The sequence below is a fragment of the Crotalus tigris genome, unplaced genomic scaffold, assembly GCF_016545835.1.
Source record: "Crotalus tigris isolate CLP2741 ecotype Arizona unplaced genomic scaffold, ASM1654583v1 scf7180000017543.2237141, whole genome shotgun sequence".
Classification (NCBI taxonomy): Eukaryota; Metazoa; Chordata; class Lepidosauria; order Squamata; family Viperidae; genus Crotalus; species Crotalus tigris.
This window is the reverse complement of record NW_024096463.1, coordinates 1,479,479-1,495,668: the sequence shown is the minus strand read 5'-3', so window position 1 is coordinate 1,495,668 and position 16,190 is coordinate 1,479,479. Positions and strand designations below refer to the sequence as shown.

At 37.4% G+C, this 16,190-nt stretch overlaps 1 long non-coding RNA gene across 1 annotated transcript in view; it reads left to right on the top strand.

The window, feature by feature from the left end:
* LOC120298069 overlaps positions 1 to 15,012 on the top strand; it is a 30,141-nt gene extending 15,129 nt beyond the window's left edge. The window contains exon 3 of the long non-coding RNA XR_005553950.1: positions 14,955 to 15,012. This is a non-coding gene — a long non-coding RNA (uncharacterized LOC120298069). The remainder of the gene's footprint in view (positions 1 to 14,954) is intronic.
* The last annotated feature ends 1,178 nt before the right edge of the window (positions 15,013 to 16,190 follow it).

Genomic DNA, 16,190 nt, shown 5'->3' with positions numbered 1-16,190 from the left:
GACACCTTCATAATCTGGCCACATGGGAAAGAAAAACTGGACAACTTCCTCACACACCTCAACAGCCTACACCCCAAAATACAGTTCACCATGGAAACAGAAGCTAACAACCAACTTCCCTTCCTGGATGTCTTAGTCTACAAGAAATCCAATGGCTCCCTAGGACACACCATCTACCAGAAGAAAACACACACAAACCGCTATCTGTACGCTCTCTCACACCACCACCCAGCACAGATCAACTCTGTAGCCAAGACACTCATCTCCAGAACAAAACGCTTAGCTGACGAACAACACCTAAAACCCGAACTACACACTCTCACCAATGTACTAACATCCAATGGATTCCATAGAAATAAGATTACAAACCTAATCCAAAAAGAAACCCCCACTAAAATCCAAGACAAAGAACAAGAAAATGGCAAAGCCCTCCTCCCATACATAAAAGGCACCACAGACAGAATCAGTAAGATCCTCCATAAACACAACATCAAAACAGCATTCTGCACAAACAGAAAAATATCCACCATCCTTAGAAACCCCAAAGATAAAATTGAATTAGAAAATCAAGGAGTATACGAAATCCCATGCACCACTTGTCCCACCACATACATCGGACAAACCAACAGAAGAATAAGTGCACGCATTGAAGAACATAAGAACTCAGTCAAAAAAGAGGAACCAACATCTTCCCTGGTCCAACACCTTAAAGCCACAGGACATGAAATTGACTTTAAAAATACCAGAACCATTGCCAAAAGTGAACATTTTAATAACAGAATAATCAGAGAAGCCATCGAGATAGAAAAACGCCCACACAGCATGAACAAGCGAGATGATACCTCCCGCCTACCAGCCATTTGGAAACCCGCCCTTATTGACAAACGACTCCCTAACACAAAAAATGATACCAGACCCACACTCATGGGATGTCACCACCACACATCCACGCAAAAAACAAACCCAAAGCCACACCGATGATGAGGCACGACCACAAACCAGAAGCCAGACCACAGCTGCATCATTAGCCACTTTAAACCCCTCCAATCCATACATGAAGCAAACTGACACCCTCCATGAAGAGAGGCACGACCACGAACGCGAAGCCAAAAAATAGCAAGGCAGCCCAAAATCTTAAACCCCCCTGCAACTCAGACTAACCTGAGCACAACCAAACAGAACACTCCCCCAGCCAATCAGAGCACAGCCAACCCCCCAGCCAATCAGAGCACAGCCAACCCCCCAGCCAATCAGAGCACAGCCACGCCCCTAACCAATCAGAACACACCTCCACCCAATCAGAACACAGCCAAGCTCCCACCCAATCAGTTCATACCCCCACTGGCAGTTAAAAGGAAGAAACAGCTAAGACCACACATTGCTGCTCGAAGCACGAAGCTGAAAACACCAGCCTGAAGATGACGAATGGGACTTCGTCGAAACGTCGCCAAGACACTTCCAATTTTACGCGGGAGAAAACCCGAACAACCAAAGACCTACATATATATATATATATATATATATATATATATATATATATATATATATATATATATATTGAATACATACTAGTAAGAAGAATGATATGCATTGATTAATTGATACTGTTTATGATTATTGTTTATTACACTTACTATCTATCACTATATCAACTATCACTATCACTAAGGGGTGAGATCGTGGATCTCACCAAGGCTTTTGACACAATTAGTCGTGAAGGAGTATGGCGCATTATGGTGAAGTTTGGGTGCCCTGACAGGTTTATTCTAATGGTACGACAGTTCCATGATGGCATGGCGGCTCGTGTTCTGAGTAACGGTGGAGCCTCAGAGGCCTTCCCTATTACTAATGGTGTTAAGCAAGGCTGCGTGCTGGCACCAACACTGTTCAGCATGATGTTCGCAGCCATGATGTCAGACACCTTTCAGAACAGCTCAGTGGGAGTTAATTTGAGGTACAGAACCGATGGGAAACTGTTCAACCTGCGAAGACTTCAGGCTGTCACCAAGGTAAAGGAGACTGTGCTACGAGATCTCCTCTTTGCTGATGACTGTGCCCTTAATGCAGGATCGGAGCAGAAAATGCAAGCCAGCATGGACAAATTCGCAGCCGCTCGTGACAACTTTGGCCTCTTTATCAATACGAAGAAAACTGAAATGATGTACCAGCCAGCTCCAAAAGCCCAATATCAAGAGCCTACCATCACAGTAAAGGGACAAAAGCTGCAAGCAGTGGACCAATTTACGTATCTTGGTAGTACCCTCTCCCGTGCAGTGACAATTGACATCGAGGTCAACTGTAGAATTGCCAAGGCAAGTTCTGCATTTGGCAGATTGCAGACTAACGTGTGGGACCACCGTGGAATAAGTCTTGCTACCAAGCTTAAAGTTTACCAGGCAGCAGTGCTAACTACCCTATTGTATGCTAGTGAGACTTGGACAGTGTATAGGAGGCATGTTAGGCAACTGAACTACTTCCACATGACTTGCCTTCGTAGAATTCTGAGGATCCAGTGGCAGGGTAAGATACCAGACACAGATGTCCTCTCCAGAGCAGGCCTATCATCAGTTTACACTCTGTTGATGAAAGCCCAGATGCGCTGGGCAGGCCATGTTGTAAGGATGCCAGATCATCGCATCCCTAAACGGCTCTTCTATGGTGAGCTGTCTCAAGGAAAGCAATCACACGGGGGACAAAAGAAGCGATACAAAGACACGTTGAAAGCCTCTCTTAAGTCCCTGGATATTAACACCATCTCTTGGGAACTTCTGGCGCATGATCGACCGACATGGCGCACTTTGGTGTACCAGGGTTGCCAGACATATGAACACAGAAGGACAATCTTGGCACAAGAAAAGCGAGCACTCCGCAAAGCTAGAGCTGCAAATGCTGAAGTAATAGTGTCTACATTTCTTTGTTCAGTATGTGGCAGAACATTCCATGCTAACATCAGTCTTATTAGCCACCTACGGACACATTGTTGATGGCCCATAACCCACAAGATGTCAAGGTCTTCATCGAAATCGATGGACGAACAACAATATCAACTATTGTTAATTGAACATATGTACCCGGACAATAGTCTATTTGCTAAAGATTGAAAATGTTATTGGGGGGCTTCTGGTTCTGGATCGTGGTGGGTGCAGTTGTGTGCAGAGCTCCGTCTCTTCGCTGGCTGCTTTCCCTCTGCCAGTAGACCGTTAATCAGGTCAAAAAGTAGCCCTGGAGGGGCAATCACCTTCGAGGAGGCCCTCGTTGACTGCGAAAGGGCGGCAGCTCCTTCCACAGTCCAAGCTAGCTCCTTAGGGCCATCGGAGAAAAAATCGGCCAGTAAAATGGCCGATCACCCAGTTGCACCAGCCGAAAGTCAGAAGAACAGCTAAGCATGAAGAACCACGGTGGAGAAATCTGGGTGAGACCTTTCCTTTCCTCCCTTAGCCCCAATTATTTTCCTGTAAAAAGCCTCTGAATGACTTCCCTGCCTTAAGAGAATGGTGTTTGCTTACTTGGGAAAAAAGCTTGGAACAAAACTACAAAACAGTAAATTTTAATTGGATATTTAATTTTTTGGATATTTTGGGGCCCTGAAAAAATCCTTATCATAGAGCATTATTATTATTTTATCTACTATGCTGGAGATATTTGCTTTCTACTTTTCTAATGAGATAAAAGCTTTTTAATTAAAAAAAAGATTTTACAGCCAATGAGGACATCTTGTGGTGAAAAGTGTTACTGCAATTGTACTTTGTCTTGGTGTTTGAAGATGGATTTGATCTTCAAATGATAATAAAAGGGAAAAGATAAAGGCTTTGAAACAGCTGTGGGTTGAATTTGCTTACTAGAAATTGTGGAGGTGGATATTTTTTTACCTTTAATAAATATAGCCTCCACTAAAAGACTATTTTATTATGGAAATGGAGGAATCTTACCACAACTTGATTATGAGCTTATATTGGAAAAAAATCCTGGAAGCTACAGAGTACATGACATCCTGGAGAAAAATTAAAGATCATATTGCAGAACCACAAACTGAATTTCAAATTTTAAACGACCAACCTATAGGCCAAGGAACAATAAAAAAGGAGCAGATGAGCTTTAAAGAGGCCTATATTCAACAGTGCACATAATCTAAAGAGATGGAGGAAGAAGCTACTGATCAATTGAGCTCTAGAAAAATGCTTGACTTAAAATCTCAAATTGAGACTCTAATTGATCATTCCACAAGTCAATCAATCACTACAGAAGAGGATATTTCACACGTCTACATACAAATTATGGAGAACTTTGAGGATCAAAGAATGAGTTCAACTGGAATACTTGCAGTCTTAAAAGCAACAGGAACTGACTTCCAGATGCGATCTATTGAAAGCTGTGATAATCTGGTAACAACAACATGGAACAAAATTGACTATACTACTCAGATGATACTGGAAGAAGGGGAAGAGAACTTAGACTAGATTGATGTGTCGATAAATATTGAGATTTGATGATACAGAGGCGGTATTATGGAAACCAGCCTGGCACAGAAAGAAAGCTAGAGTTAGATTTAAAAATGTGATTTAAAATTTTACTTAATGGGTTAAAAAGGCTTTAGAGATCTGGACTGATTTAACAATTAACTGAGTATGTGAAGTTAGTAAGATGATATTTTGTGTAACAATATGCTTGTTTTAGATATGATAATTACTTGGACGAGATTTAAATTTTACCTGTTTTTTTTTCTATAGAAATAGATTGACTGATAGATTATATATTTAAAATAGAGTAGAGTAATATTATTATTTTAAGTAGGATAACTATTTTGTAATGGAAGAAGAATAGGAGAGATTTGTGATAAGAGAAGAAATGGTACCAATCAATGATCTATTAGACTAAGAAATAGAATATATGTGGAAATATTAGAATGTTACTGTCGGAATACTATGTGTATTGTAGAAGGGATACCCAAAGTGCTAATAATATGTTTATTCAAGACTAAATTGGAATATGGAAATTGTAAATTAGTAAAGCTTAAAAACAGGATTTGAATTTAGATAGATGTAATGTTATTGATGATTGTTTTGACTGATTAAATTTCATGTAGAAATGGATTAATCTAAATATGTTATACTACCTGAGGGAAATAGAGAGGGAACTTTTAATGAATTAATTTGAGTTATATATGTATGCCTTTGTTTTTGGATGATTGATTACCCCATCACCATGGCATTTCTTGAGCACTCTGATGTAAAAATTAAAAAAACCAATAAAACTTGTTTTTAAAAAAAGAAAAGAAAATGTTATTGGGGGATAACCCCAATGTTGTTCCCAACCCTGTCCTAATCCCAATCCTGATCCCAACCCCACCCTAAACCTTAATCCCTATCCCGATCTTATTTTATCCCTAACCCTATAAAACTCAATAAAACCTTTTTTTTTAAAGAAGTTTGTGAGGGCTGAATGGAAAACCTTACAAAATGAAAGAAATAAAAGAAACAGGAGAGAAAATAGGAAGGAAAGATAAGCATGTCATATATAAAATGGCATTAAAAGACACTTGGAAAAGATTGAAAAGAGAAGCATGTATAATTATGCTAATGGAAACTATAGAAAGAGTTGCTTGGGGGAATGAAGTGAGACTATGAATTTAAAAAATGCATAAAAGCGAATAACAAAATATGAGGATGAAAGATGTTCTGTAACTTGCATATAGAGGAAAAAGAGCTGTAAAGAATATAATGAAAGAGAGCAAGGGATGATTAAAATAAAGTAAAAGAATGTTGAAAAATGATTATACATGTAACTGGAGAAATGTTAAAAGTATGGATGTGGATGGCTTATGGATTGGTTGTGTAATTTGTTTAATGTACATTTCAAGTCTGCTGATTGGAAGAAAACTGGTATGGTTATCATAAGCAAAGGGAAAAGAAACAAGTTTGAATGAAAAAAAAACACAGGGATGTTTAAGGGTTGCACAGGTGTTTGGCAGAATTTTAATTGAAAGGGTAAAAAAAGTGACATAGAACAATATATGGGGAGTGCTGTGTGACTTTATACCAGGCCAAGAGTGTACAAACCAGTGCTTTGCTCTTCAAATGTTAAGTGTAAAATCTATGTGTGTGTGTGGGGGGGTATCTTTATATCTTTGTTGATTTAGAGAAAGTGTATGTTAATTAAGCAGTATCTTATGTAAATACTGAGTTAAAAGTTGCTAAATACAATTGGAGCAATATATGTTACTAGATTAGTGGAACATGAAAATGTATGATAACCTCTGATTTATATATTTAGGGATTGATTATGACTTATTAATAAGTACAATTTATATTAATATTAATTTATTATTGTTTATTATAAGGATTGGTTATAGTGACATTAGACATCTTTTTGGTGTTTATATTTGGTGTGTATATATCTGTTTAGTTTTGTATGATTTGCAACCAATGTTAGATTGTATGCAGTAAAGAGTATGGATCTGAAAAGTAATGTATTGCTGTCTAAGATAAATGTATTTGTCAGAGAACATAATTCCAAGTAATACATAAATAGCAAAAACTAGAATAGGTCTGTTGTTTTCAGAGGGAAACAAATGTTGTTCTCCACTAATCTCCAGAGGGTAAATGGTGAAATCACTTATGGCAGATGTTAGATTAAGAACATCCAGCAAAAAATAAAGAAAACTACAAAAAACTAAATATTGTTATGGAAAATGGAATGATCAGTCATTTTAGGAACTGCACAATGGACAATATTACCTACACTGATAACCATAGTAAGACAGGTAAATATCTGGTTTAAATGTACGTTATCATATTCTCAGATTTAGCTATGGATTTGTTGATGAGGCCAAATTATTTTAAGATAATTAAGAAAATGTAACACAAAAAACTCAGAATGAAACTCTCCAAGCTGCAGAATTTTAATTGACATTAAAAAGGCAAATCCTGCCCAGCATGAGCAAGTCTAAAAGAATGAATACACATTCTATGCTGGTTTATTGAAATGATGCTAGAACTATTTTTAATATTTATATTTATGTCTGCTTATTATATAACTTGCTTGCAATAACTTATATTGTTGTCCTGTGGGAGGTTCCTATGAAAAGTGAGGATTACATGCTGGAATCACGAGGAACAAAAAATACTCCTTTAGATAAAGCTAAGATGTAACTACTTTTACAACAGTAGCATTTGCACTTCAAAGCAAAATGATGCAGACAGAGCTATATGGGGAACAAACAAAAGAGTGTGTTCTGGTAGAGAAAGTTGGCAGCCTTGAAGTCCATAAGCTAGAGAAACATGTGAGTAAAAAAAACGAACTGGGAGAGAAATGTATAAAAAAGCATGATATAGAGAAAGGAAACTATTTCTCAGTGATGCCCAAAAGATAGCAAAACAAAAGGTGATTTGTTTGGCATATTTCTTCAGTTCACTATTTCTGTTTCTTGCTTATTGCTCTTTTGTGTCTACATTTTAAAGAATAAAGGCATTGTTTTTAGAATAGAAGGAAAGAAAAGCCAATAAGAGCATAGGTAACTGAATGTGGCTATGAACACTGCAGTCATATTCCACCATAGGCAACAATGGTGATGTGAATTATTAAGCCCAAAAAATATTTATGATCTGTGAAGAGTTCATCCCAACATTACAGCACCCTGAACTATTTCAAGGAATATACAAATAGACTATGTATTGAACATCTACAAATTAGAAGCAAAGAATTTGATAAAAGTACTCCTGGGTGGGGTGCTTTCTTAACAGGATTTCATAAATGGTTTACCATAGCTTTCTTATTCCTAGGTTGAGAGAGTGACTGGCACAAGATCATTCAGTTGTCTTTGTGCTTAAGGCAGGACTTGAACTCCCAATTTCTAGCCCTGTATCTTAATCACTACACCCAATTGGCTCATATATTATTTAAAGGAAAATTAATCTTGTCAGAATACGAATAACCTCCATGATTGGATTGAGGTCTCCATTAACAGTGGGCTTTAAAAAGAAAACCCATGAAGAAACCTAACAGAAAAATCAAAACAACTTCAACCTGTAATCAAAAGGCAATCATGGAAGATGAGACAGAAATGGTGGGAACTTGAGATTGACCCCTGGGTTATACTAAATTGTGGAGTGCCTAATGGAGATCAGCTGAGTAAAAACTAAATGCATGACAATGCATGTCTGTTATGGATTAGCAATTCCTCAAACCAAATCCATCTTTTCCCAGGGTTGCACAGGGTGCATACACAATCTTGAAAAAATATGCAGCCACTCTAGGAAATACAGACAAATGTATGGAAACTATGACACAGCTTTTTCTATTCAAGTTCACAGCTCTGTATTGCCTGTTGAAATGTATAAAGATGGAGGGTGAAATATTCCCACAGTTATATGACTAATACTGTGCCTTAGAGGAAATGATGCAAACAGATTACAGTCAAAATTTACATATAAATTTGAAAAACTTCTGAAATCAAATATGAAGCATTCTATTATCTTGAAAACATTGTTCAGGGAAGCTCTGCTGAAACTTTGCCTACAATTTTAAAGAAGAGAAGCAGCACACAGAAGACTGAATTCTTTGAGATAATGCCTGACACTTTTTAAAGAGACACTGTGTAATGTATTGAAGTGAATTAATTGGAAATGTTGAAAAAACGATCATAAGACTCTGTCAGTTAAATGCCAGACTTTCTGTCTACATGCTCATTAACTTGTGTTAAAAACGGGAACTAATACTGGAATCCTATTGGCTGCCACCTAGTTGCTGAGTGTATAAATAAGGGTGGAGTGGCAGTTATCCAGGCTTCTGTTTAAACCTGAAATGAAGAGTTGTTGTTACACCTGCTGCTTTGTCAATGCCTCATCGATCACCAAACATAACAAAGGTGGGAGGTGCTGCCAATCTCGAAGAGCTGAGTCACTAAGGGGGTAAAGCCAAGTGCCGATGCCTTGGTTGGACCATGTTCCCCCCTCCATTCCTGTCAGTATGAAAATGCTGGATGAAGAGCGCTCCCAAGGAACCATCCCTAGGAGATTAAAAGAAGCCGTGGCAGCACAAGGCATTGCGAGGCCAAAAACACTGAAAACAACTGGCCAAACCTGGGCAACTCTCAGAATTTGACGTTGCACATCCAGAGAGGTGGAGCTCATATGTCGCGAGAGTTGAGAATTACTTAAGAGTCAACCAAGTTAGTGAAGACAGTTTGAAGGCCGCAACACTGTTGTGCATTTGTGGCCAGGCGATGTTCAAAATCGCTGAAAACTTAGTTGCTCCAGCTCCATTTGAGTCCGTTGCTTATTCCAAACTTAAGAAAATACTCAAAGAATACTTTGAGCCAAAGCTATTGGTTATCACCTGGAGGCATGCCTTCAAACAAAGAGACCAGTGACCGGGCGAGTCGGCTGCCGAGTTTATAGCCGCCCTTTGTCAAGCGGCCCAACCCTGCAAATTCAAAGATCTTGAAGAGAGACTGTGAGACCACTTAGTGTGTGGCTAGAGAAGCAGGGAACTCCAACAGAAATTGTTCGCTAAAGAGACTATTTCATTCCAAGATGCCCTAAGGGAGATCACAGCTGAAGAAGCTGCTGAGGGGGGGGGGCGTCAAGGCCTTACGGCTCTCCAGGAATACTCCCTGCATAGAGGCTGTCCACTAGGAGGGCGCTGAGAGGGTCAAAGACTCCGAATCGGATCAAGAAATCAATCGGTTAGAGTTCCTGTGGTGACCGCTGCACCGATGGAGGCTTTTTTCTTAGCCTCTTGTCATGGAAATGTATAAAAGCCGGCAAGACAGCAGAGATCAGCTGTTTTTGCAGCTTGTAACCTTCCTCCCGGGTAAAGGGAGGAAGGTGAGTATTTCCAGATAGAAATTGAGCTCCTCTAGTTTCTCAAAGCTTTCTTTTTTGGGAGACGAAGGGTGAGGCTCTTTCCGCATTCCAGGAAGCCTTTGTTCTCTGGAATGAAGCCAGACACAGCCTCCACATCTGCTGACACAAGAAAGACTGTAAGTAAATTTTAAAGCAGACAGAGCTGATCAGGAGGATAAGATCTGGATTGAATTTTAACTTTAACTCATGAAGAAATATTGTCTTCTTCAGTTTCTATTTTAATGATTGGAATGAGAGGAAAAATGGCGGAGGAATTTTGCTTCTTTGTCTGAGGACTTTCACTTTTATCTTGCAACAAAGTTTCAGAATAATTGACTTTGTTTCTTCCCTTTATGGGGGGGGGGTTGTTTTTATTACCCCTTTATTTTATTTTGTTATAAGAAGTGACTTTTTTCTTTTTTTTTCTTCATCTCTTTTTTTTTCTTTTTCTTAAAATGGCTTCAAAACGCCCTGGAATTTCTTCTCTGCCTAAAGTTTCAATTTCTCCTCCAGTAACACAGATTACACAGCAAACTAAGCCAAAATCTCCACTACCCTCCCCATCTCCAGCATTTACACTTAAAGATATACAGAATGTTGTCCAGGATTCTTTGGAGAAAGCTGTACAAAAGATTAGGTCTGAGACAGAAGAGCTTTTGGAGCAGAAAAATCATCAGATGAGGAAAGATATTTTGTTGGCTCTTCAGGGGCTTGCGGCCCACGTAGAAAGACTTGATGAGAGGGTGGATGAAGTGGCTGGAAATGTTGAAAGATTGGAAGGAAGAATTGAAAGAGTTGAAAATAATGTGGATGCAGCACAGAATGAAATTGTAATGTCACAATATGGAGACATGGAGTTTGCTTTGAGAATAAGAGGGTTGAAGGAGAATGTGAAAGAGAATTTGAGAAAAGAGATTGCTGCAGAACTGGCATCCATTTTAGGATGTGGAATTGAAGAAATGTTGGGAGATATTGAAAAAATCTTTAGAGTTAATTCGTGGATTGCGAAGCAGAGAAATTTACCAAGAGATGTAGTTATCTATTTTTCTAGAAGATCACTTCGTAATGAAATTATACAAGTCTTTTATAACCAAAGATTTCAAATTGCAGCTCAAGATGTTATAATTTTAAAAGAAATACCTCCCAAAATTCTTAGAAGAAGAAAGGATTTTGCTTTTTTGGCTGAGGAGCTCAAGAAGCGGCAAATTCAATTTAGATGGGATGTACCTGTTGGCATAGTGGTGAATTATGTTGGAACACGTTATAGATTAAATACAATTTTAAAAGCAAGAGAATGTTATGTTTCTGTGCTAAAAGCAGGTGCACCACCGTCTCCAAGATCTAGAAGAAATGAAAGTAAGTTTGAAGGACAGTTGGCTGCAGGAGCTAGGTCACCAACAGGAGAAGAGTTGTTGGTTGAATCTATGCAACAGTGTTTGGATATAAGAGAAGACCCAAGAGAACAGAAAATGACTCGCGCAGCTTATAAACGTAGAGAAAAAGAACAACAAAAGGTAGATTCTGGAGTTACAACACAGGTGGCTATCTCTGAGCCAGTGGGAGGAACAAGACCGAAGAGGTCCTCAACTTCAGATTTAGATGTAGTGTTCCAAAGGCTTCAAGCCATGAGACATGGCAAAGTTTCTGACATGGAATGTTAATGGATTGAATTCATCACAGAAAAGAAAGAAAGTATTTTACTATTTGAAACAACACAAGAATGATGTTATATGTTTGCAAGAGACTCATATTGCTTTAAAAGATGAAAAATATTTGATTAACTTCCAGCTGGGAGTACATTTCACAGCCTCTGCTCCGCAGAAAAAAGCAGGTGTAGTTATTTATATGAGGAAAGACTTATCACCAAAGTTAATTGATTCTGACCCACTAGGAAGATATGTTATGATTGACTTATTATTAAATGGCAAGAGAAGTCTTGTCATTGGATTATATGCTCCTAATCAGCAACAAAAACATTTTTATAAGATGCTACATCAGAAGATAATTCAATTGGATTATAAATCAGTAATTATGATGGGAGACTGGAATGGCATTTTAGATTCAAGTAAAGACAAGAAGGGTTCTTTTAAATCTCCTAAGCATGCAAAATTACCTAAAGCCTTTTTGATTTGAAGGATGATTTGGAACTTCGAGATATTTGGCGTGAATGGAATATGGAAGAAAGAGACTTTACCTTTTTTTTGGACAGGCATCAGTCGTATTCCAGAATTGATTTTTTATTAATTACTAATGATCTTTTTTCTAGGGTGAAGAATGCTAAGATATTCCCAAGAAAATTGTCAGACCATAGTCCTGTATGGATGGAGTTATCTACTGAAGACGGGAATAGAAGGACTTGGAGATTGAATGAAAATTTATTTAGATTTGAGGGGAATATACAGAGATACAGAGATTATTTAAAGGAATTTTTTCTTTTTAATATGCATAAGGGTACTTCGATGCCAATGGTATGGGACGCCAGTAAAGCATATATGAGAGGGGTCTTGATTAATATGAATAATGTGTATAGACGCAAACAGATGCAGAAACGTAAAGAGTTGGAATTAGAAATTAAAACTAAGGAAAAGGCTCTTACCTTAAATCCATTGGATAATAATTTAAAGGCTTCTATTAGTTTGCTTAAGGAGCAATTTAATATGTTAATAGCTGATCAGATTACAATTAATTTGAAGTATATGAAACATAACACATTTTGCAATGTGAACAAACCTGGTAGGTGGTTGGCTTACCAACTACGAAAGAAACAGAAATCAAGGATTATAGAAAAAACAAAATTTAAAGGAAAGAAGTTTATCAACAAAATTTAATTAAAAGAAGTTTTTTAGATTTTTATTCAAAGTTATATGCCAGTGAAAACATACATGTTTTAGATATAGAAAAGTATTTACAGGAATCACATTTCCCTAAACTTACTTCTGATCAAAGAGATGAGATTAATGGTTTAATTACTTCTGATGAGATTATTTGGGCAATTAAACAATTGAAAGTTGGTAAGGCTCCAGGTACAGATGGATTAACAGCAATTTATTATAAAATGTTATCTGAAGAAATGATAGAACCATTGAAGGAACTTTTTAATAATATTCTGTTGGGAGCAGAGGTACCTCCATCGTGGAGAAGGGCTTTTATATCATTGATTCCAAAGGAAGATCAAGATTTGACCCAGCCCAAAAACTATAGGCCTATATCTCTTTTGAATACAGATTATAAAATTTTCTCAAAAATATTGGCAAATAGATTAATGCGAGTTTTGAAGCAGTTGGTTCATAGTGATCAATCTGGATTTATATCTGGAAGATATATGAAGTACAATGTTAGACAAATTGTTAATCTAATTGAGTATTTGGACAAGAACAATCAAATCTCTGCGGCTTTGATTTTCTTAGATGCTGAAAAAGCCTTTGATCAATTAGATTAGCAATTTTTATTCAGAGTAGTAGAGGAAATGAATTTTGGGGATAAATTTTTATTTGCTCTTAAGGCAATATATCAACAGCAATCTGCATAAATTATAGTTAATGGGGGTTTAACAGAAGCATTTAAAATTGAAAAGGGTACAAGACAGGGATATCCTTTATCCCCATTGTTATTTGTTTTAACTATGGAGATTTTACTTATTAAAATTCGGGAGTCACCTAGAATAAAGGGAATAAAAATAAATAAGAATGATTATAGGTTGAGAGCTTTTGCCGATGACTTGGTTGTGACATTATCTCAACTGACAGATTCGGTTAGGGATTTGGTTGAAATTTTAATTCAGTATGGGAAGGTTTCTGGTTTTAAGGTAAATAATAATAAGACTAAAATATTATCGAAAAATATGTCTATGAAGGAAAAGGATATTATAGTTAAACTAACAGGTTTTGAAATAGTGAGAAAGGTTAAATATTTAGGAATTTATTTAATATCCTCTAATGTTAAATTGTATAAAAATAATTATGAGCCATTATGGGTAAAAGTGCAAAAGGACTTAAATGATTGGAAAAAACTACAATTATCTTTGTTGAGGAGAATTTCGGCAGTTAAAATGAGTATACTTCCAAAGTTTTTTTTTTTATTTCAGATGATACCTATTTTGAAAAAAGATGCTAATTTGGAAGAATGGCAGAAGGGGATTAATAAATTTATTTGGGCAGGGAAAAAGCCGAGAGTTAAATTCAAAATTATGCAGGATACACGGGAAAGAGAAGGATTAAAGGCACCGAATTTAAAATTGTATTATGATGCAGTGGCTTTAACGTTGATTAGTGATTGGCTCAACTTAACAAATAAGAATATCCTTTCTCTTGAGGGGTGGGATTTATTATATGGATGGCAAGCATATTTAATTTATGATAAAAAAGTGGATCAGGTTTTTAAAACCCATATTTTGAGAAGTGCCTTGTTGCGTGTCTGGAAAAAGTATTACTATAGGTTAAATTATAAACTTCCAATTTGGGGAGTTCCAGGACACGTGATAGAGGGAGTATCTAGGGGAGTAAATTTGGATAAGATTTCTTATAAGGAATTACTGAGTTTGGTTGGGCAGCATTGGCAATTAAAGCCTTTTATTGAGTTGAAGCAAGAAAATATTGCATATTCTTGGTTTTATTACAATCAATTGTTATTGAGGTGGAATATAGATAAAAGATTGGTTTTACTTTAGAGGAGGCGAATTTGGTAAAACAGATTAAAGATCAAAGTCGATTTCATATAAAAAGAATTTATAATGCTTTAATAGAATTGGACTCTGAAACGGAGTTAGTTAAAGATGGTATGATCAAATGGGCGCAAAATATCCAAGAGCCAATTTTACTGGGTTAGAAATGTAAAATTTACTCAAGCACAAAATTTAAGAGGAAATTTTTATAAAATGTTTTATAAATGGCATTTGGATCCCCAAAAGTTGTCCCTCATGTATCCGAATTTACAGCCCAAATGTTGGAGATGTGGAAATTTAGATGCAACTTATTTTCATATTTGGTGGACTTGTAAAAATATTAAAGCTTTTGGGATTAAGATTTGGTGGAATATTCAAAAGATTTTGGGTATTATTGTAGATTTTGATGTTAAAGAAACTAATTTGATGTTGAACCTTATAACTGCTGCAAGATTATTGGTGGGGCAATATTGGAAGAAAAACTTATTGCCTACTTTGGAAGAATGGATACTTAAAATGTCTAATTTAGCAGAAATGGCGAAAATCTCCACCTATTTGAAGGATCATTCACAAGAAAGATATATTATGGTTTGGAGAAGATGGATTGATTATATTCAGAAGAAGTATGAAACTGAAAAGTATTATCTTGCTTTTGAATATATTTTAGATAATTATTAATAGTATTAATTGTATTATTATTGTTGTCTTAATTTGTTAATATTTGTTTTGAGAAGGAGTTAAAGTGTCAGAATCCAATTATATTTCATCTCTAGTTATCAATTATAAAAAACCCCATTTCTGCCTTCTATGGAGTCTGCCATACGATGAAGGGAAGGGGGTGAACAAAGGGGCTTTATGGCCCTCACTTCCTTCAGTACACTTCAAAGGAACTGGATGTGTGTATTGCCAAAAGAGCTAACCATAACAATGGGGCTATTAACTTTCATGTAGTTTTCTTTGAAGTTTCCATCCAGCCGGCAGTAAGGAAAAGGGGATGGGAGTGTAATGTCTGAGACTGTCACTGGAACAGGGGGGTGATTGAGTGGGGCTACTGGGGAACCCCTTAAAACCTTGAATGCGAGAGCTTGGACCCCAAGTCCTGTCTAGAACTCCTGCAACCATTTTCTCTTAATAAAGGATGCCTGTTGGAAGAATTATTCCAAGAGTTTTGTCTTCTTAAGATGCAAAGTGGGGTGGGTCCTTACATTAGACAGGACTTGCAAAATTAATCCACCTGGAAGGGAGACCCTTGCCGGGGGATTTTGCAAAAATTTACCATGTCAGACAATGGAGAAAGAAAGGGGGAAAACTCCCTGGAAAGAGAGCCACTGCCCCAACTGGAACCTTGCCAGATGTTGGGATCCAAGAGGTCAGATTCCTCAGGAGAAGAAGTAGTGGAGACACGGGACCACAAGCCTCGCTGGTCAATGGGTATTGGAAAGAAAAGTGACTGGGGAAAGGAATCAAGAAAGGTGACCCTGAGACAGGGGGCCAAACAACCAGAATGGAAGCAGGAGATGGAGAAATCCCTGCACGCAAGTGAAGAGGGAGAAAGCTGGGCACCGTAATCAGACTGGATCCTAGAGAAAGCTATTGACCTGATAAAGAGAACTCTCAGCTCCCTAGGAGAGGAGAATCCTGAGCTCTACGGCCACCTCAGCTCTTGGAGCTGCAAAGGGAGAGACACC